Below are 24,204 nucleotides of genomic sequence, written 5' to 3' on the forward strand. Positions count from 1 at the left end.
AATGCTTCCTGGAACAAAGCTGGGGAAAGTTTTATGAATGAGAATACCCCCACCCTCAGGGACCACATGATGTGTATGAGTATCTCACATGGTCTTGCTGTGGAGAAGTGCTGCAAGGAATTTATCTCCGTTTCTTCACCCGCTCTGCCCCCCGACAGAGCAAGGCAGGAGCCCTGCGCTGAGTCAGCTGATGAAGATGTGGCAGGCGCCAGCCCTGCATATCTGAACCTTGCCTCATCCTGCAGGGTACAGCACTACATGGACAGGAGAAGGATTGAGAAGCAATGGAAACGGAGTGGAAAAATCTGTTTTTAAGGAGTAGCAGCAAAAATAAATGTTAATATTTAATAATAAAGCTGCTTGCAAATATCTTGTGTTTAGTACTGGCCAGTTGTTTAGTCCTGCTGTAGTGACACCACCTTACAGGCAAGTGGACTGCCAGCACCTGCGGTCCAGTTGTCCTCCCGGTGTGCCGGGTTAGGTATGGGGAGTCAGGAAAGGTATAGCACAAAACTGTAATTAACTCGTGACAGAGGAGCAAGAGTCATTGCTATTCTTAAACCTTGAAATCAACAGGAATCATTTGGTATTCAGTGTAGGAAAAAGTCAGGACCTTAATCTGTCTGCCTCTGATTAAAACTTCATTTCTAAACCCTCCTTTATTACAAATTTTGGCACCGTAACTATATTCTGTTTGAATGAATCCATATCATAGAAGGCACATCTGAGAAAAAAGTCAAATGTAAATTGAACACATTGAACAAGCTTAAGGCAATAACAAACAAAAAAATACTCTTTCAAAATCACAAAACGTTACCCACAAAGTCACTTATTACATTGCCTTAGTCTCACCAGACATATATTTCACACTGCTATTTCATTAATGTTCTCCAGATGAAGTTGTACAATCAGCAGAAAACCATTAGAGACAAAGTATTGCTACGCTAAATAGCTTACTTGCTCTTCCTGCATGTCTCCAAGCTATAGCTTTTTATCTTTCTTTTTTCCATTCCTGAAGACTGATCCAACATGATCAAATTTCGTGTCAGTAAAATATATTAAAATGAGATGAGAGGACATTTTTAATTTTCTAATTTGTTATTCCTAAAAAAACAGTGATATCAGCAATAGGGAAATTGAGTAGTATATATTATTTGCTTGGTACTTGGAGCTATGAAATATAGATTATTTCCTGTTATTTATTCCTTTCTCCCAAACTTAATGTTATTAAATTCACTGTTATGCTGGGATATTTTTAAGGAACAATAAAAAAAGCTTAACTGCTTTAATGTGTCTTATGAGTAATATAATACATCTAATTTGACAGGTAGGATATTTAAAATTACACTGATTTCAAGCTGAACAAAAAAAAGGACAGCAGGAGTGGAGCAGAGCCATCTGTGTATGCAATATTAATGGAAAACTGTATATTTCAAATGAGCTGGGCAAATGATACTGTGACTTACTCAATGTTTTCCAGAAGCATTTAGCATACACTCCAAAAATGGATACCAAAGAAAATGATGGACAATATATATAAGCACACTTGTTTTTACTACCTCCTTAAAGTTGCTTATAATGAAGAAATCAAGAAAAGAAATATATGCCTCATCACAGCACATTTGTGTTTGCATGCTGTGATTAAGTCCTCAGATACAATTCTGTCTCTAAATACAAGCTTCCACGCTCTTCCAAGGGACATCTGTCTCATTCTGCACACAGGAGGAGGAGCATCCTAGGAATACATACCGTGAATATGACTATTGTCCATAGCAGGGTTTTCCAAGTTTTCTTTTTTTGTTTTCTTTTTTTTTTTTTAAACCAGAGCCGCACAATTATTCTGAAACAAAATCAAGTTTGATCCACCTTTTCTGGGAAAAAAAAAAAAAAGAGCAGCTAACATTGGTCATTGTTTCCATTTAGTTTATTTTCTTGCCTCTGTGGGTGAATATGTACATACTGTAAAAGAAGAGTTGCAGTCATTTAATGACTAGCTTTCTGATACAGATCTTGTCTCACATGTGGCAAATGTTTCGATTGGAGATTTTAAATTTAAATGCTCAGATTTTGGCATATTTGAGCAGTTTCACCTGGCAACAGAAAAACAATCATGAACCACTCTTCCAGCTTCTACCTTGAAGGACACAGATAATAAATGCTTCTCATTTAAACACTTTTAATATAAGGAAACAATATTTTCCAGCTATCTTTTTTTTTTTTTTAAATGGTTGGATTGCTTTTGACTAATCTTTCAGACTATAATGAAAACCTGAGTATATGATATATGCCTGGGTGTAAACTTACAGAAGCATAACTGAAACTGAAAACAAAATCTTACAATGGCAAGTGTCATTGTGAATCTTAACTAAAAACAAAACAAGTAACTCTGGAGAGTGTCACACAATTTGTAGAAGGCACGATGGCTAGAGCTGAGCAAGAGGAACAAGAATAAATATTTTCCTTTTAAAGCTATAGGTGGTTGTGGCACTTTATAAAGAACAGAAAGGCAAATTTTCTCGCCCTATACCTTTAAGCCTTAGTTACATGTCTGGTTTAAATTACTAAGCAAATTGTTCTGCCAGCCCATTACACATAATAAAACCAAAGTCTCATAGCTTGATTAAGGCACATGGCTGGAAGTTGCAGCCAGCTGGTTTTATGAACGTGGGTCAGTGCAGCTTTTGCTCTGCCTGCCGGCTGGCTTGGGCTCCCCTTCCCTTCGCATGTGTCCCATCCTGTCGGTCTCTGTTCGCAGGAAGGCATCCAAGTCCTAAACGTGAATGGTTAAGTGTATAGCAGGCCTGCATCAGCCTGCATATCTGTCTGCCCAGTACCAGGCAAAATCCCTTGTTTAAGAGTATATGGCGACTTTCATCAAAAAATGAAAGTATCACAAGAAAAGCCCGTCTTTGATTTGCAACTGCTAAGGTGTTTCAGATATGCTCCTAAAGCTCTTAATGGACAGAAGGCAAAGAGCTATGGTAGCTGAATACAATGACCATGGGAAACACATTCAAATGCGCTGAGTTGAAGAACTGGAAATGCATTCAAATGTCCAAAGATGAAGAACTTTGCATATGCTTTTTCTTACCTTGTGGAGAGGACTCCCATGCAGATTTCCTTAGCTGCAGGGCAAGGGGGGCTATCCCATAAGCATTCACAAGGGAAAAAAAAGACGGTGTTTAGAAAAACAGGTTGTTGTCAGTACAGCTGTTTTGCAGCAAACAAACAGACCAACCCAAATACCTTGCACCCATCTTCAGTCAGTGTAAGAATGCAATAACTACTTTGAGTAAAGGTAAAAAGTGCTCTGAAGTGGAAAGGAATTGTTGGCTTATTCTTTTCTGCAGGCTGAAAGGCCTACATTTGGGTACACATCAATGTGGAGATGGGAAATTTTCTGCTTGAGAAAGAACTTAAATGAAGAAGACTTGTGATTCGGGGATGAAATAAAAAGATGTCTCCTGATTTACCAAGCTAAAAAGAGACAGGAGAAGGATTGCCTACCTAGCAATACTCACAGTTCAACATTTAATCCCCACATGTAGATCTTGCAAATGGTATTCGATTCAAGAAATATTAATACAAAAATATTTAAAAATATAAAAATTCATCATCTGTTCAGCTTGCTCTGGTCACGCCCTTTTCCACATCTAAAATCGCCACAGTTTGAAGACTTCAGAGATTTGTTTAAAACCTCCAGACTTTCCACAGCCGAAACATCTCCATTATTTGTGTATAGGCTTGAATCCAAGCTGAGCTTCATCAGCCTTAGGGTTCAGTGAGAAAATAGTGATTTACAACCCTGGGGGTTCATATTTCTGTCTGGGATTTCTGAGACTGAAATATGTGCGCAAGAACTGTACAGTGGCTAGACAGTGAGTTCATCATTGTGCGGTGTCTCAGACTTACCATGCACGTGCTAAAGCTAAGGTCATCCTCACCCTCGTCGTCTGTGCAGTGCGTGTGGAACAGGGCTGATGGGAGCCAGGCACATAAACCCGCTGTTCACCCACAAACAAGACAGTTGTGTGGTGGCTATGGGTGTATTTCGCTCCTTCTCACCTTAATCCTGAGGCAGATGGGCTTGAGTTCAGCATCTGACATAAGTTACCTGGCCCATTCTCACAGATGGGGTTTGAAAAGGGTAATTGTCAGCATATGCAGTATCAGCTCATTTTCTTGCTCTGCCACAGTTGCTGCCTTTTCGAAATTAAGTCTGGATATATTTTCCCTTGTGAAAATATCTTTGTTACTATTTCAACTTCAGGCAGACAACTAGCAGCCTTAGGTATTCCCTAAACCAAGTGAAAAGCATGTTGACTGAGTTTAGACATTCCAACTCTGCACCCTCTGTCACCTGCTGGAAACTAGAATAGATCCCCTTGCTGGATGAAAGACAACGTGGGAATACAATCAGAAAAAGCATCAAAATAGCTTCCGATGGGAGTCTCTCACCACCTTGCAAACTAGGATGATGCTACGCATCTCTGTGTATACCATTCCCAGTACTTAACTCATTTCAGATAAGGACACCATATTCTGGACCTATGATCAATAGAAGAAAATAATTCAGCTTATCAATCAGGCTCAGTTTATAAATGCAGTTTATACATTGTCAAAACTCTTAGTTTTTAACTTACAGAAATTCACACCATTATAAGATTAATTTCATAATGTACGGACTTTGGTGGCAAATCTGGCTTAAGGAGCTCTTAAGGGATTTTTCCCTTCCCACTTCTGTAACTTATTTTTGCTCCTCTGTTGACATTTATTGCATCCTTACAGATGGACAGAGTAGTTTGAGAAGACCACCCAATAAAGAAGCTCATTAAATGATCTTGGTTAAAAATAATCCACAGAAAAAATGTTTCTCTTACAAGTCCCTCCTACGTCCTGCTTTTCCAGCCTTGAGAAGGCTCCTAAAAATTCAGCCCTTCACCAAAGAACAATTTAAACCAACAGTTTTCTCAACAGATATTTCTTCTATTTATGCAGCGTAACTTCTCACTTCTCCAGGGCTCTATCAGGTCCCAGGTGCTTTTCTTTTCATCCATGGCCTTTACTTAAAAGGTTGCACATCTCTCCATTGCTTTCTTTGCTCATTCCACTGTGGGCATCTCAGTCTGTAGCACCGTCTATGTTCACACTGCAGGCACTTAAGATGCTTGCACATGTACATCTCTTTATAACATGAACAGGACACTCATGGACATGAGAGGCTCTTACCTTCTCATAATTGATCGTTTCTACAATTTATACCACTTCTTACTTATCTGCACCAAACTCAACCCATAAGCTCACAGGATTAATGAGAACAGTAATTCTACAAACTCATGGTGAATGTACTCCTACCTTAACAAGGATGGCACCAGCTAGAATGATTGTAACAATGATTCCTGATCCAGGGGAAAATAAAAGGGCAAATTAAAAAAAAAAAAAAAAAAAAAAAAAAGTAGTACACTTATATACATGACAGCATTTCTCAGGGGGCCTAGCACATATTGCAGGACTTCTATCAGAATACATAAAGGGCAGTCATTCTTACAGCATTAAAGACATAAAGACACAGATACAGATCTTCTGTATCACAATTTAAAAAAAAAAAAACAAACCAACACACCACTTTGGAACATATTTGACAGGCTTTTGTGGTATAAGCAGGCTCACTGAAGATATCCCTTTCCCACAGCACAGACTCATAACTAACCATGATATGAAATATATGATTATTATAGCCATGCTTTCTACACTTTCACTTCTAAATCTCCCATTCCTAAATGCAGCAGATTTTTATATATGACAGGGAAGAATTGGGTTTCCACCATAAAGCTTTCTTGTTCATTTTTTCCTAGAGATGAAGTAGGATCTTTTTTTGTGAACATGTAGATTTGATGGTACCATAACTCATATGAGCTATGGGAGATAATCTAGCACTATTGAAGCATCATCAGGCTATGTCTGATTTTAATTATGGACTCCAGACAGTTTGGATCTGATTTGGATCTCTAGACTAACATTCACAAACCAACATAAGCTGTCAAGATATTTCTTTTTTTCTGAGAAATTTTCAGTTGAGACCCACTGTAATTTTCCATAAAAGCTTTTTAAATTCCACGTAAGAGGAGTTGCAAGAAATCATCAGGTTTATTTATTGATTTTAGTGAAACAACAATTTAGCACAGAAAATAAACCCTTGCTATGAGAGGGGCACCAAGATAAAATGCATCTGAGATTAGAACCCAAATTGTCAAAACTATGTCTTTTTAAAAAATACTTTAAAAGGGGAATTCAACTTTGAGTTGTTCCTTAGCGAGCTGATCATATGCTGTTTCTGCGAGGGTCGATATCAGTGCAGAATACAAATGCAGTAAGCCTCTTTTTAGGGGAAGTACACAGACATTTTTGCACCAGTGATAGCTGTAATTTCTTGCACCTATCATTTCAAAAAAATGCAAGAAATAACAAATAAGAAAAAAAAATAGAATTGCTTTCTGCTTCTTTCATATCAGAGTTACATACTTTCATTATCTATAAATATAGTAAATAAATGGCATCAGACAGTGTAAATTGCAGGCAACAGCAACAAAGCTATTCCCAGGTCTGAGAAAAGATAGCTACTTTTCCAAGTAGATCAGCTGGAATCAATTTACCTGTTAATTGTTTCATTTTCTCTTCCAGATCCTCAGATTGATTTTCTATTCCAGACACTGGGAGTTAAGTCTGCTGGTAGCAAACACTGTCAATCTCCGTTTCCTTATTTATCTCAGTCCGTGAGTCTCAGGAAAAGATAGCGTGGTACCTAACAAAGGGCTTTCTGTGCAAGAGTTTTCTCCAAATATATCTCAAGTCACAGAAAAAATCAGTATCTCAAGCTCTCATCATTATTAACGTATTCACAGTAGCCATCTCTGGACTACATTTACAAAAGGATAAAATTCCTATTTGAAGAGAACTGCAACTTACTGGACAGAAACCTGTCGTTTCAAGGGACTAAGTTCAGCTGCTGTGTTATGTGTGGTCTCTTCATTTCTTTATGCTTCTGAGGTTTATTTCCTGCTCATCCTTTACATACTAGATCCTTTTTCAGTAAGTTAACAAACATGGGCCTCTAATTGGTACTCTAGTAGAGAGGAGAATTCATGTGAATGTGCAAAAGATCTTGATTCTGTTAAATCAGAAGTAAAAATCCATCTGTCCACCCCCACCAAGAACAAAATACAGAAAAAAATTTCAGTCTTACTATGGCTTGTAAAACATTCTGCATTATGTTCTTGTGTCCAACCATATTAAAGTTGTATCTGACTCAGTCTTTTGTTCTCCCGGAGACACAACAACTTTCCATTCTTTGCTTTCTACTGGAATTCCCATTCTTCATACATATTTGGTGGTGATGCTTTATGAAGAAACTGGGATTCATTAATGAGACTGGGATGAAATCCCGGCCACACAATAGCCAGTAGAAGCTTTGCCATTGACTTTCAGAAAAGTAGGACTTTATCCTGAGTATCTCTAGGCTGAAGTATAGCTTTTACCATATGTAGAGAATTGCAGACATCAGGGGAATTTCCTATGGGGCAAACCTGTTTGAATAACTGGAATCCAGGGAACACCAGCCAAGCTCATGGGCTTAAGGCTGCATGTATCAATCTACCCAACAAATGCAAGGTTTTCACAGAAAATATCTTTTCCTTTTGATGATTGTAGGCCTGCTGTTTACCAAGTGTATAGTAAATCCACAGTTTGCAAAGGAATTTTTGTGTGTAACTGCATACTCATAATTAACAGCATAATCCGCAGAGAAAACTGATTTGATATAAATGTATATTTTTCTAAAATGATTTCTTTGCCATAAAACTGCATACCTTAATTTTCATGATAAAAAAATACATACACAACATCTTGGTCTAGTTAAGAATTAGGTTGAAAGGCATCTGGGCAACATATTTTTTAAATTATCCTTTTAAATTTATCAAACATTATTATCTTTTCTACTGTGATTTTTAATGCTTTGTAAGTCTTTCTTTTAACAGATTTCATGCTTTCATTTGGACATTAACAGCCAACATTTCATTTCATTTTCTAAGCTGCATTTAACAGGCTTGAGAACTAATAGAATTAATTAAAAGTTTTTCTTAATTACTGCTCAGTTAAAGTATTTTTCTTCCAGTGCTAGTCCTTAGCTAAGTTTCTTATTCACCCATAAGTGGAAATTTGAAACTCATTTAAGTACTACCATCTCCTCTACCGTGTGTAAAAAGGTGCTTATTTAACTTCCCTTTCAAAAAAAAGCTTTTGCAGTCATGTTTATGGAGTCTTTTCCTATCAATATTATTTCTCCCATTAACGAAACACTTCTGTTCTATTTTCTCAATACTCCAGGCTACTTCTTTATCATTTCTGGTTCTATATGCAGAGTAATTTAAAGCTCCTTGCAGCCCATTGAGAAGTGATTAAGCTTTTGAATTATTTTAAGAGTTTATAGTCAGGTCCAGAATGGACAGTAATGTCTGATTGATCTTTTACTGATTTTCGTGAAGCTGGGGCTGTTCCATATGGACAGCATGGTCTCAGAGCCATAGTGTAGAGTACATAGATTTACTCCACCAATATGATAATCAGATCTGGTTTCCTCTGTTGATTTGGAATGGCTGAAAAAGCTACATGTGATAGCACCCAAAATATTCCAAGCTTATCACCAATCATTTGATCGTGCTGTTCTATTCCTTCACTTCACACTTTTGGCTTCAAGTGCTGCTCGAACTTACAAGGAGTAAATCCTTTTCATGAGCCCTATCCACAAATCCCTGGTCTCCTCCTTTTTCCATAAGCAGCAGCATTGCCTGACTTCCCTTGAGCATTCAGGGCGAGCAGGGACCAGCAGCCTTCCCATGGGAAAACGGGAGGTCCTCCTGTGCCCAGCAGCATTCTGAACTTGGTGGGAACTGCTCCAGCCCCAGGCCACGTTACTGTTATCCAGTGTGATCTTGCCCCTGTGCCTAGCAGGGTTTGCTAATCCTCTGCATCAAGAGAGGAACACACTTTGCTTGCAAATCACAACTCTTCGTACCATCCTAAGACAAAGTATAAACTTACAAATGCATAGACGGAGCCATACAACAGAAATCAGACCCATCTCTATCTTAAGGAGTGGGTTGGTCTATGTTCAGGTTTAGCTAATGTCATATCAGTTGAGAGAGCTAAAAAGCTTTCCTAACTAATTAGCTTGTGCAATTCTGCCACAAAGTAAAAGAGGCAGCAACAACAACTGATGTCCATCTGTCAAATAATATTTCTCTGTGCCTTGAACTCTAAGCTCATGTGTCTTTCCGGAAAGTCAGAATAAAACCCAGCTAAACACTTTAGTTGCCATTTATCTTTCTAAAGACAAGTTCTTCTATTCAGTGGAGAAGACAATTCAGCCCCCAAAGGTGAAAACTGCCATCAGACACATACCTATTTCTTGTCATTGACTATAGCAAGATTTTAAATTTATTGCATTCCTAAGTTTACTATGTCAAAAATGTGGCAAACTTAACTAAGATGCAGTCCATTGGAAATCTGGAAGAAACACCACCTTCTTAGAAAGGGCTCAATTTTTCTCAAGTGCTGAGGGAATGGAAGCAGAAGAGCAGGGAGGAACCTACATCCTCACCCAAGAAACACTGGTCGATGTTAAGTGTCTTCAGTTTCATGTGTTGGGGAACCAGCTGTGCCAATTCACAGTTCTCTTTTCCCAACTGTGACTTCATCAGACCCAAGTGCAATGTGGTGGGGTTAGGCTACACAGTAAAAATGCTTCTGCTGAGTGCTTTGCAGTTGATAGAAAGCAGAGGGCACATAAGCTGGCTAATAGGGAGTGCTGTATAACTAGGCTGGCTAAACCACAAGGCAGTCACTAATTTTCTAAAGTGTATCATCAGTAGACAAGCATCTCTTTACTATTGATTTGTCATCATTTGTATCAACTTATCCTCTGCTATTGATTGTAAGTTGAATGGTTCCATTATTTTTTTCCATTTTGGAAGGTGCTTATCAAAATTGGCACAACTTAATAATAATTTGTTTTGTAGTTTTCATAAATTGAGAGCAGACAATTGTTAATCCCTTGTAATTAATAATAGTAAATTTCAATATAGGCAGAAAACTTTCATCATTCTACTTACTCTAAAATGTCACAGAAGCTCACAACTCATAATTAGACCTATTTCAAGAAAGTTCTATTTTTTGGTGACTAGAAAATATTTGTAAATGACACTTTTCCACTATATTTATATTAGGCATTAGTTCTGGCTAATTGTAAGACTCTGAGGTGATTTGGGGTTTGGGGTTTTTTTTTGTTTTTTTTGACTAGGACTACAATTGCTGTTACCTTGAGAAGTATTCCCAAGCTGAGCAGCTGCAGACAAAGGCTGGTTTTCAGAGAGCTGTGAAAATTACTTTCCCATTCTCCAGCTCTTGAAGAAGTCAAATGAATTCTAAAATGTAGTTCTGATATAATATGCACATAAATGTCAGAAAAGAAGTTACTACAGTCACTCACAGACAGTCAGGATAGGTTGGTAATAAATGCACAAATGTTGATATTAATGATTCAATTCCTACTGCATTATTATGTCCAGAGACAAAAAGTTATTTCCTCCCACTAAAGTGACACATCTATCTTTGCACTAAAAACTAACTACCAAAGTTCTCAAAAAGCAGTTTGGGGGCTGGGGGTGCACGAGGATTTGGGAGGCGACACAGCCGAGACAGCTGACCCCAACTGACCAAAGGGATATGTCATGCCATATGACATCATGCTCAGCATATAAGGGGCTGGAGGAAGATGAAGCAAGGGGGGATGTTCAGAGTGACGGTGTTTGTCTTCCCAAGTCAGCGTTACACGTGATGGAGCCCAGCTTTCCTGGAGATGGCTGAACACCTGCCTGCCCATGGGAAGTGGTGAATGAATTCCTTGCTTTGCTTTGCTTATGTGCATGGCTTTTGCTTTACATATTAAACTGTCTTTATCTCAACCCACGAGTTTTCTCACTTTTACTCTTCTGATTATCTTCCCCATCCTGCCAGGGGGGAGTGATCGAGCAGCTGTGTGGTTCTTAGTTGCCAGCTGTGGTTAAACCACAACAATTGTGTAACTACTGTATGGACTAAGAAAAAGTCCGTGCAATAATGTAGGCACCTAGTTTCATTACTTACAACAACCTAAACAAATGCCAGAGTGTACCCTGATGTGTTCAGAATAGAAATTTCCACAAATAGTGCATCCTTAATGCCACCAAGGGCAATTATTAGCAGTGCCAAAAATCATGTCCTTTCTTGTCAAAGGCATATATATTACAGCTTTTGGTCAGAGGGGAAAAGTTGGATCCCCCAGGGCTCCAGTGTTGCCATTAAGATCTATAATGTTGGTTTCCCATTTCTTTCTTCATGTGCCAGATGATGAAATAGGGCAAGCTAGGGTGGTTTAAAATCATCTCTCTTCTTCCTAGGTTTGTCTATCAGAGAAAACAAAACCTAGATTTAATGAGATCATATTAAGGATTGAAATAAATCCTGCCCAAGGGAGTTGTGGGCCTGTTAGAAGAGGGTCACTTGTTGCAGGCATGTGCAGCATCCCAGGGCCAGGAGCATCAGGTCTCCAGCATGACACAGGCAGATTGGCTGAGCATCAGAGGTGCTTTTAGTTTCACATAAGAGAATTTAGGTATTCTCTTTGACAGCCCCACCACGTGCAAATCCAGGCAGTTGTGTGGTCTTCACATCTGTCTGGTTTTAAATGCCTTGGCTTTTTTTAGTCGCGCCAAGAAAGATAGTCTAGAATTATCATATCACACAGTCTGCATGTCACAGCATTAAAGTCATAGCACTGCTTTATTTCTGTAGTAATTTCACCATAACCAGGAAAAACTTACTCTTTGAAAAGAACTTTCAGGTAATCATCTGCATTCCTTTATATTTGTTTCCTTTCTTACGTGCTTTAATTATAGGGCAACATGACTTGGATAATTATCTTCATGGCTAAATCCATCCAGCAGAGAGGAAAAGAATAATTTATAGCTAAAAATGAATGCAACACTTTTAAGAAATATTAAGCCATTTGCAGCAGACCACCGATAAATATGCCAAGCACAAAAATTATGGGTTGAACAAGTCTAAAATTTCAATGGAATCGAATTTTTGTTCACTTTCTACCTTCCTTTGTCAGCACAATTTAAAAACACCTTCCTCTTATTGCTGAAAAGCAGCCACCTTAAATCAAATAAAAGTCTCATTAAATTTCCCACACTCCCCTTTAGAAAAATGCACAGTGATATGGCATTTCCCATTGTCTGTGTTTAGTGTTGTTTAGCAGGGCTATTGAAATGATGCTTAGACAGCAGTACAGGTGGATGCAGAACATATTAATAGCAAAATAATTGGAATGTCAAAGCTCATGAATTAGCACTTTTCAAATTCAACTCCAATCACCAGATTATGGGGTTTGTGCCTTATACAAACTATAAACACTGCAATTCATTATATGCACATCCAATATTTTTTTTCTGCAGGTTTCTTTGCCAGTGAGTGCTAAATTAAGAAATTAATCCTTCAGAGGTCAATGAAAAAGGCTTTATTGCTATTCACAAAATCAAATACTCGGAACAACAAACAGTCTGGGCAGCTCCCCCAGCCCAGTATATCACCACTCCATCTGTGCTTGGCATTCCTTCCCTAGACACTTGAAGGGAATTTTTCAGGCTTAGCTGAAAATTCAGACAGTTCTCAGCTATTGCTCCTTTCTCCTGAAAACTCTAACTTCAATACATCAGACAAAATATTAGTTCTGTAGGAGAGTGTGGACACGATTAAGGCTTAAATCCTTCCTCCCTGAGCCAGTCCCTTAGGACTGTATCCTTTCTTCTTTAAATGCACAGTTTTCTGCTTAGCCCTCTTCCACTCCACATGAAGTAATATCTTCTCCCTTGCATGCACGCACAGATACAAAACAGCTTTGTGATACTACAACGGACAATGACATATAACCCTGAGCTAATATTTGTTTAATTTGTAGACTTAGGAAAAATAAGCTGGGGGGCGGGGGGGTGTGCAATAAAACTCTTTTGTTGGTCTACACAAGTCTAAATACACAAAATAAATAAAAAACTACATCTAGTCATTGTACCTTTTTGACCTAGAGTCCAGACTGAAGCCTTGGTTTCTTTATCTGGTATCACCAGAGCAGTTCAAAAGTTCAGTTCAGATAAAAACTTTTGGTTTTATTTTTTTACAGGATTATTATATTTCTCCTATAGAAAACCTGATGGAATGTTTCATTGATGAGTTACCGAGAAAAAAAAAAAACAACAACAAAACCTTCTGAGTCTCTAACTCTTTTAGATAGTATCCACTCTTCTTCAGTGACTCTAGGGAAATCTACCCTTTTTCTGGCATGCATCCAGTGCACAGCTCTTTAATAAAACTGATGGACAATTATTTTCTTAACCCTGAGATCCTCTGTATCATTGATTCTTCTAGTCTGTAGAAATGCCTATGACAAAAGGGCATAGCCTCTGGGAGTACATAATGTAACATGTGCTTAGCTTTTTTTCTTAACTGTATCAAAGATGACAGCTTTTTCTGTTTAAAAATACCTCTTTAGCTATATACAAACAGTGTGTATATATATATATGGTTGCAAATACAGAAAGGGAAACCTGTATTATAGTGTGGTTGCACTGTACAGAAACTCAAATTTGTAACTGCTCTGAACATTAAAAATCAGAGAGAAAAAACATTCTGCTTTTGTGGTAGGCTGTGATTTTCTTTTTTCCCCTTTCACCTTCTAACTAACCACTGAGTGTTCATCAGAAAATAATTCCCTTTTTTTCCCCTCTCAGCACCACCTGTGCTCTGCTCTTGGTATGATATTCCTTCCCTTGGAACACCTTTCTTTAATAATGTTAACCAGCTTTTTTCTCCGAGACTCTAATTGAACATAAGCAAGTTAAATTCTAAGCAATCATTTTCCACTAGTACTTTAGCTTTGAAGGTTGATGCCTTATATTTCAAAAGTGTGGAAAGGTTTTCATGCCTTTAAACTTATCTGCTTTTTCTAGTTGTATCAGCTGGTCTAGCAAAAGGTTTTACATCTCCCCACAAACCCTGCTTAACCTGGATTGGGAAGTATCACATTCATTTTTTTCAGGTTTTTAATGGATATTCTACTAAGACCTTTATGTTTGCAAATATCAAACACCTTGCTGAATGTTACAAAACTGATCTTTTACAGCTGCCAGTTAATTTATTTAAATACCAAAAGTAATGCATTTTATATTAAACAACCCGTGAGGGAACAAAAGAGAAAGCACTCTTTGTCTTTATTTCCCTAGCAGTGTCCTAGCCCTGCCTGTGGTCCACTCAATTTAGGGAATACATAATCTCTCTGTAAATTCCACAAGTGAGTGCTGCCTGGTTATTGTCACTGCATAATGTCCAGCAAGAGGAAGCAAAGCTTGCAGAGGGATAAGAGAGTATTCACATAGCTTTGCATAAATATTGGATAATGGCTTCCCTCTGAGAGATTTGTAATGCTCCAATATCAAAAGACTTATGCATTAAAAATAACTGGAATGCATATCAGATTAGCCTTTTCACACTTCAGAATTATGCAGCTTGGAAGAGCACAAACCTAGTGACAGTATAATTCCCATTTGATATTTTCTGGACCTCATGTGAAACAGGTTCTTTCCAAAATAAAATATCCCAAATCATTTAGTAAAAATGCAATTATTAATCTCTTTATGAATGCATTATCAATTTTTGATAATAAAACCACTGAAATAAGTAGTCTAATAGTAAATCAGTGTAAGCAATTTATGGATCTTTGCAGTTTTGAGTAGAGGCGTGAGCTCATGCTACTCTGGGAATCTTTCTTCTACACAAACAACAGGATCAGGCTGAAGAACTTGGCCAATTTTCGTTTCTGTACTTGCCTTCTTATACAGATCTCATATGCTAATGTCACAGACCTGTCATTTACCCAGCAGACAATATTTCACCCCATAGGAGGCAGGAAAAAGCTAAGAAACTTTTTTCCATTTCCTTCATTACAAAATTCTTGCTTTCAGGAAGGTCTTGCCCAGCCTTGTGTAAAATGGCTCAGCAATGGGACTGACTTCATTCCCCTGGAAAAAACACAGTTCTCAGCCTAGGAATGCTTAATGTTGCTGAAATTCCCCTGACAAACAGGATACACTTTACTTGGCTCACTATCTAGCCCATTTACAGATATTAAACTACTGATCCTGCAAGACACTGAGTCCCTCCAGTTCCCGCTGAAAAGGAACATAATCTTGCAACAGGACAATTTGTACTACAGTTATTTGCCCCCTTCCACCTTAGGAGTAAATTTCCTGATAAAGTAATGCATGTTAAGCCACAGTTAACTTTTAAACAGCAAATCTTTGCATGGGAGTATTCCTTCTTGGGAGAGTTTAACAAAGAGCAGCAGCTTACAGAGAACTTGCGAGTGACAGATGTCTGCTAAAATGCTTTTGGGACAAAGCCAGACAACTTCACAAGCGATGGAGTCCTTGAAATGGAAAGAAAAGAGTCCCCATGCTCATCTTTTCCTGATCAACCTACAGTTTAAGCATGACCCAGTGATCCCAATACACCACCTTGTTCACCGGCAACATTTGCCTCTGTCCCTACCACACTTACCTCAGCTTGCTGCTTTCTGCAGAGGTCACCAACAAGCCAGTTCCTCAGATGCTGTTTTTCTGAATCCTAACTCTCTAGCCAACCCTAAAGCTGGTCTTAATCATTACAAAAGCATCATTATCTGAAGTTAAATAGAAGATTTCTGTTCATGGATTTTTGTAAGCATCGCATTCTGGTTACGTAGGACTTTCCAATCCCATCAGTACAATGAGATCTTAAGCTTCTGGCAGCAACAGCCCTTTTCCTGATGTCAACAGATTGGAAGAACTTAGGAATTAATAATGTTCTACAGTCTTTCTCCTCCAAACACCTCCTCTGCCTCTCATCTTATACCCAGCTATCCTGACTGATCGCCAGTCTTTCTAAATTAAACAAGCATTAAAGAACATGTCATTAAGCCAAGTTGTAGTTACTCTTCCCCACACCCTAAGATTAAGCTAACTCTAAGTTTAAACATTACACCATCACTGTGACCCGTGCTGACCCTAATATACAACTTTCACTTCTGACAGAACATGCTTCTTGAATTTGGACAGAAATCTCTTTATACTACTTCAGAGAGCAAGGTCTACAGGGCTTCAGGCAGGTTGATTAACCGATTTGGACTGGGAAATTTAACATGGTGGTACGAATACTAATGAGGGAAAAGATACGGCTAGGATTACGGTATTGCTATGGACAGAAGTGGCTGCAGAATTCAGTTTATTGCTAAATTCTGCAAGATGTAGTGAGTTAATAGGACTGACAGTGTTTGCAGTGGTAAATGTCTCGTGTTTATTGGAGGGTAAGACTGGAAATGGTCTTGGGTAGCTTTGGGGTTTGAGCTTGAGTAAGGGTGGAAGCTTAGAGCTCCAGCATTAAAGAACAGTTATTTCAGGATTTCAGCATTTAGGACATAGTCCCCCAAACCATTAAATTCCAGTCAAGCACAATTGCACAGGTTCTGCTCAAATACAATAGAATTCACTGCATGAATTGGATAGAAACTTTCTTGCTAAGCAGAAAAGGAGTGGTTAACAATGCTATAAATTGCCCTGACCTACACAATCTGTCCACCTAGTATTTTGTCATATACCATGGATAAGGTTAGAACAGAGACAAGAGAACAAAGAACTTGACCATGGTGTAGTGTTCAACTGCAGCTTTGAGTTTCTCTTCAATACCTTTTGTGCTCTATAGTAAACAAAACAGTGTCAAAGCAAACCTACAGCCACCATCCTATCATCATCCCCAACATTTAATTTTAGCATAGTCCCTGTTATACTTTTAGCCCCTACCAATTAGCACTCTCTCAAAACAACTCCTAGACACAAACTCCAAGTTAATACAAAAATAGGTGAGTTAAGGGTAAAATTATTTAGCTCTATGGAGCTAAATTATTAGCCTTTGGGACCAAATGGTCTCTGTCATTTGGATGATTGTCCAAACTTCATTTGATTCACACAAAATCTTTGGTATGCTCATTGCTAAAGTTTCCCTGGCTCTCACAAACAAATTACTGCTTGGCTCACAAAATTGTGTGGATACGAGAAGTCTTGAAAGCCATCTCTTACCTCTCCACTGGATGCCTTGAAGACACTTTTGAGTTTCTTCCTGACACATGGCATCTTTGAGAAAGTTTTTCAAGTCTCCTGCAAGAGGTAGGATTGTTTCTTTTCTCTTCATTTCCAAATTAGTGCAGCTGAGGTCTTTGCCAATTGGCACTACAGATCTACATCAGCAACTTCAAAAAACAAGCAGTTAACTTTGTTTGGTAAAAACTGGAACTGAACAACAATGAGTTAAGAGTCCTTTCCCATAAGATAATTAGAAGAAAGAAGTGTTCAAGGCCAGGTTGGATGGAGCTTTGGGCAACCTGGTCTAGTGGAGGGTGTCCCTGCCCATGGCAGGGGTTTGGAACTAGATGGTCTTTGAGGTCCCTTCCAACCCAAACCATTCTATGATTCTGTGATTCCAGGTAAGCTTTGTTGCAAATTCTGACCAGTTTTATGCAGATACCTTAATCTGATGGCCAGGGGACAAGAATTTCTATTACTAAGATTTCTATTATTGAACTTTTTTCTAAGAGGTTTTTCCTGTTTTTTCCACAATAGCTGCTGGATCACTTAAGGGACATGCTGATAGCACAAGGTGATCAGTTCATACACAGAAAAGAAAAAAGCAAATGCAGGAAAAAATCCATCACTATCATTTACAACACTATAAGGCTAGAAAACCAGAGAATATGAAATAGTAGAACAATTTATACCACATATAAATTTACAATTAATAAAGACACACCTTAGACAAATGCCACAGCACCCATGAAATAGAGAATTGTTCTGCAGCATCACTGCTTTGCTGTACCCAACTCTTGTGTGAGAATTGATAATCTTCATCACTAAGATCAAGTGACGAAAGGCAACTATATGGAACACTGATTCTGCACATACACATACCTCTGCTTGATTTTATGTGCATAAGCTGTGTCCTTAATGTCAGTGGGATGACACATTCATGGAAAGTCAATTGTGAGGATAATTATTTGCAGCATTAGCAGCCACTTTGTAATAAGAAGCAGCAGAGATCAAAACTGCAGTGTTGCTTATAGCAAACTTGCTTTGAAAGACACTTACATACAATTTCTCCTTATTTCTCCTTATATTTCATACTGTCAGTATGTCCAGAAACTTCTATAAGAATTATTCTGTTACAATAATTGTAAGACTATATATGAAATTAATTAAGTGGGCTAGCTTGTGTAGCCATATGGATATGTATAGGAATAAATAAATAATTTGTAAAGAGGCCATAACACAAATTCTATACGTGTCCAGGTTTTGGCCTAATCTAATCCTTCTTTGTTATTACATTTTGTATAATAAACATTTTAGCTGTAGCTAACACTAGCTATTTTGTTACCTAGAATTTGTCCCAGAACTCCCTGTGTCCCAGTACAAAAGCTTACAAATTTTCCTGTGATGGAAAAAGCATGAAAAATAGGGACTTCCAGTCTTCAAATTGTATTTTCAGAATTGGAACTAGGCATCTCTGATGTCTGCATATACTAGGTGCTCCTCCACCTTTGTCTTTAAGGAGGCTTGATCTATGGATGTTCTGAAGACACACACAGAATATATACCATTGGGGCTGGCTCCCTACAGCTTGTAGTTGTTGTCTTTTATGCAGCTAATTAGTCATTACAGTACTCACGGAGGAACTGGATGATCCTTTGTTTTGCCTACGGAGATCCAAATATACTTCTCTCCTGCAGGTATCCTAACACTTAATGGCACTTAAGCCCAGGGCTTTTCCTTACCATGAGTGATTGATGTCAGATAACAGTCTAAAAACCTGGACTCTATTCTTTGAGATGAGTGTGATCAGCACTAGTTTATGGGTCTATAGTTATTTTCTCCTTGTGTCTCTCCCTCTCCTAAGGCATCTCGAATTGTCTTACCTACCAAATGAGCCTAGGAGTGAGAGCTGTGGGTTTCAATCTTCATAGCCTGAAGCACTTTGAGAATACTATAACTAGGAGGCTGGGCTAGAGAAATATGCAGCTGTAGAAATTATTAACTTTCCTTTCTGTAAGGAGAGAGAATTTACTCCTTTGGAAGAAAGATCATAGATCCCTTTCTTCAAATGGAGGTTTGCTTTTGGATTCAGAGGCATCAGACACCCACATCGTGGAAGGGGATGACACTGCAGAAACACGCCGGTGCTCAGTGTTTGCATTTGGCTGGCTTGAGGTGCCTTTGCATAGATTTCAGCAGCTTCCCATCCAACAGGGTGATGGGTTTGCATCTTCTGCTGAGGTACATATATTATCCGAACTGTGGTAAAAGGGAGGCTGAGAATCATAGAATCATAGAATCATAGAATCATAGAATGGTTTGGGTTGGAAGGGACCTTAAAGATCATCTAGTTCCAACCTCCCTACCATGGGCAGGAACACCCTCCACTAGACCACATTGCCCAAAGCCTCATCCAACCCAGCCTTGAACACTGCCAGGGAGGGGGCATCCACAACCTCTCTGGGCAACCTGTTCCAGTCCCTCACCACCCTCACAGCGAAGAATTTCTTTCTAACATCTAACCTAAATCGACCCTCCTTCAGTTTAAACCCATCACTCCTTGTCCTGTCACTACACTCCCTGATAAACAGTCCCTCACCATCTTTCCTGTAGGCCCCTTCAGAAACTGGAAAGCCGCAATGAGATCTCCCCGGAGCTGCCTTTTCTCCAGGCTGAACAATCCCAACTCTCTCAGCCTGTCTTCATAGGAGAGGTGCTCCAGCCCTCTGATCAGCTTCATGGCCCTCCTCTGGACTTGCTCCAACAGCTCCATGTCTCTCCTGTACTGGGGCCCCCAGAGCTGGACGCAGTACTCCAGGTGGGGTCTCATGAGAGCAGAGTAGAGGGGCAGAATCACCTCCCTTGACCTGCTGGTCACACCTCTTTTGATGAGGCCCAGGACACGGTTGGCTTTCTGGGCTGTAAGCGCACGCTGCCGGCTCATGTTGAGCTTCTCATCAATCAATACCCCCAAGTCCTTCTCCTCGGGGCTGCTTTCAATCCATTCCTCGCCCAGCCTACAGTCATGCTTGGGATTGCGCCGACCCACGTGCAGGACCTTGCACTTGGCCTTGTTGAACTTCATGCGATTCTCATGGCCCCACCTCTCCAGCCTGTCAAGGTCCCTCTGGATGGCATCCCTTCCCTCCAGTGTGTCGACCACGCCACGCAGCTCGGTGTCATTGGCAAACTTGCTGAGGGTGCACTCGATCCCATTGTCCATGTCGCTGACAAAGATGTTGAACAGTGCCGGTCCCAGTACCGACCCCTGAGGAACACCACTTGTCACCGTTCTCCACTTGGACATTGAGCCATTGACCACAACTCTTTGAGTGTGACCATCCAGCCAATTCCTTATCCACCAAATGCTCCGTCCATCGAATCCATGTCTCTCCAATTTAGAGACAAGGATTTCGTGCGGGACAGTGTCAAATGCCTTGCACAAGTCCAGGTAGACGATGTCAGTTGCCCTTCCCTTGTCCACCAATGCTGTCACCCCATCATAGAAGGTCACCAAGTTTGTCAGGCACGATTTGCCCCTAGTGAAGCCGTGTTGGCTGTCACCAATCACCTCCTTGTTTTCCATGTGCCTGAGCATAGTCTCCAGGAGGATCTGCTCCGTAATCTTGCCAGGCACCGAGGTGAGTCTGACCGGCCTGTAGTTCCCTGGGTCTTCCTTTTTACCCTTCTTAAAAATGGGTTTATATGTTCCCCCTTTTCCAGTCAGTGGGAACTTCGCCAGACTGCCAGGACTTCTCAAATATGATGGCGAGTGGCCAGGCCACTTCATCCGCCAGTTCCCTCAAGACCCGCGGATGCAACTCATCAGGTCCCATGGACTTGTGCACCTTCAGGTTCCTTAGATATTCTTGAACCTGATCTTCTCCTACAGTGGGCGGTTCTGCATTCTCCCAGTCCCTGCCTTCTGTGACCTGGGCAGTGTGGCTCAAGGATTTGCCAGTGAAGACTGAGGCAAAGAAGTTGTTGAGTACCTCAGCCTTCTCCATATCCTGGGTAACCAGATCACCCATTTCATTCCGGATGGGACTCATATTTTCCCTCGTCCTCCTTTTATTACTAACATACATGTAGAAGCTTTTCTTGTGAAATGCAGCTTTCACTTCCAAAGCTGTTGCCTAAAGAGTGGGTTAAGCAGCCTCAGCTTTGTCACACCCCAGTCTCTGCACATCCAGTTCAAGTGGTTTACTGGATCTGGTCCCTGTTTCTTTCAGAAATTCAGCAGTGTACTCTCGTATTTAAATATCCATTTTCTTTAGAGAGGAAATAGGCAGACTGCCATGTGCTTGATAAAGCTTGTTAATTTATATAATTTTAAATAAAAATAAACTGATGGAAGAACAATTTGCCATTCATTTTCATACTGAAAGCAGTCATCACTCCCTTTTTATGAGAAATTAAGGCCTCCATTTTTTAATATCAGTCTCCAAATACATAAAAATCATTTTCATACTTAGTTTTCATCTTTGCTTCATGGCAAATTAAAAATGCAATCTATTTAGATCTTCCGTGGTAGCAGATTTATGCAGTAGAATCACTGAGGCAATAGATTCAGATTTCCCCCTTTCTTGTATGCGGAATATTTCACATGAATGTAATTAAGACCTGAATGCAAAATCTATGAAATTCACTAAAATATATATATGAAACGGGATAGAGATCAATGTTTGCATCTCAGTAAGGATGGTTGCTAAGGTGTAACAAAACAGCACTCTTGTAAAATGGAAGGAAGCAATCTTGCGATACAAATGAAAAGAGAAATTCTGTCACATGGTCTATTCTATTAAGATAGGACATCATTTTATATACAGTATCAAAATTAAATTAAACTGGCTATTCTTTCCTATTATTCATTAGCATTTCAAATTTTCAAAGCCTTCCCTTTTTCATTTTCAGCATTGCTACTGAAGAAGACTAATGTGGCTGCTTATTTCAGCCTTTCTTTAATTTTCTCCTGATAGATTTTCAATGTAGTTCTATTTTTATGCAAGTGAAAGCAAATTATTCCATACACTCCTCATCCTTTCTTCATGCCACAGCATCAATCATAATGAAGGCAATACTTTTACTTAATATTAATTTTGTAAAACTCATTGAGCAACAATGACACCAATTCATTCATATTTGTGGATCTAAAGAGGCCAAGTAAGTAGTTAACTTTTTTGGGCAGTGCTAACTAGGTTCTGCATACCAGAAGAGTGCCAATAATCTCTTAAATAATGTCCAATATTTAGTGCTTAATTCTTTCTCCTAAAACATAAATAAGAACACTTCATTATTGCATCATCTCGAATCTGACCTTCATAATGTAATTTCACATTCTAGAACTGGTTGGAGGAAAAAAATAAATCCAACAAAACATTTTCCTTTAGAATTTGCTCTTTTGTTGAAAAGAGACCCCTTTCTGGGAAAGAAAGAAAAAAAAAATCAGTTTGGAGAGAATTTTGGTGAAGTTGTTTGAAACTTATATAGTTTCCTACCAGCCCACCGACTTAGCTCCCTGACAACCTACTGAGCTAAAACCCTTGAACTGTGGAAAAGATGACCCAAAAATTCTGCCCCTTCTTTATCTTGTCATCCCCAGAGAAGAAACCTCCCTACACAGCCAGTCTCATTGAGTTAAGTTGGTGACAAGAGTTTCATTGTTTTCAGTCACTGGAAGAAAAAAGACTCTACCTTTCAATTGCAAGATTCCTTCAATAGGTGGTTCATCTAGTATTTTCCTAGAGGGTGAAGTTATTGCAATATTTTTTTATAGGCCCAGAGTGGCTTTTCACTGTTGTGGTTTATTTTAATTTCTTTACTTTTAAGAAGTGACAGATCAATGATCAGAACAAATGGTTAGGAAAGAAAAATGTTTTTCCTGTCCTGAAGGAATTCATATTTCTGCAAAGTACACTACTATATTATCAGGTTACTGGCTGAAGCACAGAAATCCACTATTTATATCAATAAAAGCAAAATCACAATCAACCTACACTGCATTACGTCAGGGGGAAAAAAAAAGTATTGATTTTCTTTGGATGAGCTATAGCAGAAATATATTCCTCTTCCTACTTCCCATATAAAGGTATGGAGGTAATGACAAAGAATTAATTTAGATTCCTGTTCAGTTTTGGATATGGAGCTAGAGTACTTCAAAGACAACGTGGCAAAACAACACACTTCCTCAGCCCTGCTGTTTGACACAGAGGTGTTTTGGCTTAGGCTGACATCTGACATGGAATATATCAACCGAATTGAGTAATGTTTTGGCAAAATTTCTAAGTATTTGTTAACTGCCTCATAAAAGGGAATTGGACAATGTCAGTTAAAGCAGTGCTTCCATCTCTGCCATAAACACAGCAGAGTGCAAGGAAACTTTTCCCTCATGTCAAATCCAACAAAGGAACCTGGAAGGAACTTTTTTTAATAGTTAAAATTTTGTTCCTTACTGCCATTTCTGCTTCTGACTATTTCCTGTCCTCATCTTTTTTCGAACAAAAGTTAGGTAATCTGTATGCAGTGAGTGTTGTACAACCTTGCTGCTGCTCCCATTTCCATTCATGATCAAGTTCCCATTAACTTCAACATGCTGGGATGAAACTCTTTTGTATAAGGCTGCATCCTTTCTTATTCAGATCAACAAATAGATGGTATCACTCCTAAGACTGAAGAGGTAGTATTCAGAAAAAAACAAAACAGATGGATCCTTTTCCAAAACTCTTAATCAATGAAATAATTGCATGCTTTCTAATTGTAGAATCATGGTGGGGGGAAGGGGGGGGGGGGGTGTGTAACAAAAAAAAAACTACCAACAACCATGTTAAGAATTGACTGCATTGCACTGGTATCTAAAAATGATGTCATTTACTTTATATTAGTTTATGAATTGCAGCAGTTTGCTACAGACATCACAATACAGTTATGCCTTCCAAGTAGAAGC

This window comes from Balearica regulorum, chromosome 2 (assembly GCF_011004875.1).
Source record: "Balearica regulorum gibbericeps isolate bBalReg1 chromosome 2, bBalReg1.pri, whole genome shotgun sequence".
Taxonomy (NCBI): domain Eukaryota; kingdom Metazoa; phylum Chordata; class Aves; order Gruiformes; family Gruidae; genus Balearica; species Balearica regulorum.